Source organism: Phyllopteryx taeniolatus, chromosome 16 (assembly GCF_024500385.1).
Source record: "Phyllopteryx taeniolatus isolate TA_2022b chromosome 16, UOR_Ptae_1.2, whole genome shotgun sequence".
NCBI lineage: Eukaryota > Metazoa > Chordata > Actinopteri > Syngnathiformes > Syngnathidae > Phyllopteryx > Phyllopteryx taeniolatus.
Window position 1 is genome coordinate 13088993 of NC_084517.1, and position 3111 is coordinate 13092103.

A 3111-nucleotide genomic window follows, 5' to 3' on the forward strand; every position below is an offset into this window, starting at 1 on the left:
TGCTTGTCATACACGTCTTATCATTTCAAGGCTTGACTTTTTTTTTTTTTTTTTTTTTTTACTCTGAACATTTATGCACACGGTGGATGAAGTTGGGGGTTTAAAGCCAGGCTCTGGTCTTCCTGTCTGACGTATGCATGTTTTCCTTGTTATGCATGAGTTCTGCGCGTACTCCACATTCCTAAAACATGTTAGGTTAATTGAAGATAAATTGTCCTTAGGTGTGAATGTGAATGAATGTTTTGTCTGTACGTGCCCTGCAATTGACAGGCCTTTTGTCCAAAGTCAACTCGGATAGGCTCCAGCAAACCTGCGACCTAATGAAGATAAGCGGAACAGAAAATGGATGGATGTAATATGCAATTAGACAAGTGCAGAACAATATGGGACAAGGGGCAATTACAGGACAAACAAATGAAAGGACCGGGAGTGGTTGATGGTTCCATGGACTTGGGCCTGACTCTTTCTGGCTCCCACAAAAAGAGCTGACTCCTGATAAAAGAGCACCAATCGCATGACAAAGCACGCTTTAAACCAACAGCGGTATGGCGACGGCCCGAGAGTGGACTTCTTTCTTCAGCCAAGTGTGCTGCGAGTATAACTAATCGCACTAGCATCGTGTGTGTGTCGGAAGACGAGGAAAGCAGCATGGGCAAGCTTCTTGATGGCTTTAGTCACAGATGCTACATTTGCAGTATTGTAGTTTCTCATATCTCGGTCAGCTTAGACTACAGATATTGCTAGCCGGTGAACATTTATTCGATACCCTACTATTGCTCTGAATTGTCTGTGTACTAGTACACTCCTTGTTCTCATTAGTAAGACAGGCACACTAGTAGAACAACTAACTACTACATGTTTATTAGTGAAGCAATGGGTGACAACTGCATGCTGCTGGTATCACTAGTCACAAAATTTTACTCCTTAAGATCTAGCACTTCAGTACTATAGGGCTATGGAAAAAAATCTGCTAAGTCGACGCAAAAGTTTCTGTCTTGCGGCAATATAGAATATGAATAAAAGCATATTTGCCTCACTGGGACACAATTTGCGTCGCCCGGAACTATTTGGCCACTGTCACTGTTTACCGCAGGGACTTTAATGTGGACGGACGCACCTTTGGACCAGTGAAAAACATTGCCAAAAACGACAGAGGAGCATTTGTAAGTGATTTTTAAGATGCTGTTAGATATATAATATTATGTATGAGTGCGCTGAATGGTAGTTAGCGTTTTTTTTGTTACCCTAATTGTAATTGCGTGCTAATGCTAATCGCCAATGCTAACCGCTAATTTTTCCCAAAACAATTTCTCTTATTCTGTACAGAGTTTATAACATACACCTCAGTACTAACATATGCAGTTTAAGGATAGAAGTCCAGCCCACACAAATGAGAACAAAATGCATGTTAATAGTTAAAACTCAACAAAATATCTATAACTATAAGTTAGTCGATTCTAAAAAGATTCGATAGTGACAGCCCTACAGTACTAGTAACTGATGCAGTTTTGCTTGACAAGTAACATGTTTTACCAATGTGTCCTGGTCGTTCTACTAGTGTGCAGAAATGTCATAGTGTTTAGCACTAGTAGAATGTCATTTTGCCATACAGTATTGGAAGGCAGTAGTGTAGTGTAGTGCGCTGAATTGCTTTACTAGTGAGGAAAACGATCTCACTAGTACAACCCCAATTCCAATGAAGTTGGCACGTTGTGTTAAACATAAATAAAAACAGAATACATCCATCCATCCATTTTCTGAGCCGCTTCTCCTCACTAGGGTCGCGGGCGTGCTGGAGCCTATCCCAGCTGTCATCGGCCAGGAGGCGGGGTACAACCTGAACTGGTTGCCAGCCAATTGCAGGACACATACAAACAAACAACCATTCGCACTCACAGTCATCAATTAACCTATGTTAAATATATTCTAGAAGTTATCATTTATTTGCTTAGCTTGCATTAGTATTATGGACGATTTTAGATGTCTCGCCTTCAAAAAGATGACTCAGCATCATCCGATGGAAGGGCGCCTGGACCAAGGACGTGATCGGATGTGGTCGGGGACGTGACAGGTGTTGGTCCAATGTTTTGTGTTGTGTCTTATTGTTTAGAACATTATGTCTGGGAAAAACCCTCCTATTTTCAAATAAATGCAGGAGCGACGGGAGAGATTGGTTAGAGCGTGTTGAGAGGCTGTGATCTGAACAATCTCCCATACGCCCTCCTCATGAGAAAAAGAAACCAGTGTCTTCATTCATTTTGTGTCTATTTTTTATAATGTTGGGTAAGATAAATCCAACATTAAATTGGTCCTTCGAGCCGGATGTCAACACACCCGAGGATTCCAGTTGTGGAGCCGACTTCCAGTTAAGAGACCGTGGCCACGGCAAGTAAGACCCTTTACGGGACTGGTCTTCGTTCTCCTCAACTGGGATCTGAAGGTTGACGACAATCCACAGGATTGAAGACGACTGGTGAGTTTAAATTTGAAAATTTTTTTAGGGAAAAGGACGCCGGAGTCCACAAATTCCGCGAGGACGACGGAGTCCTGTATGTACTTAAATTCCGTGTTTAATAAACCTTGTGTAATACTAGTCACTGGCAAGTAATGAGGGACGGCGGAGTCCGATATATTCCGCGAGGACGGCGGAGTCCTGTACGTACTTAAATTCCGTGTTTAATGAATAAAGAAACTAGGAAAGTTTCGTGGCGTCGTAGTTAAATTCCGTATAGGACGGCGGAGTCCTCTAATGAGCTGTTGACAGACGTAGTTAAATTCCGTATAGGACGGCGGAGTCCTCTGACGAGCCAGTGTGAATGAAAACTGTTTGAATGAGAGTGTAAATGGGAAATGGGGAAACCACTAGGTTTTTCATTCCATACCAAAACAGTGGGAAAGTAAACGGTGGACGTTTGTGGATGCAAAGGCAAGAATTCTCCACTCGAAAGAGTTGAAGTGAGAATTACCACAGAAAGTAAATTTGAATCACCGTCTACTGTTCTAGACTACCCTAGGTAGTATTACACTGAACCAAATTCTTTCAAATGGGGAAAGGAAGTAGTAAAATAAAAAACAGGAATACAGTGCAGTGTAAAGGTTGGAGGTTCATTA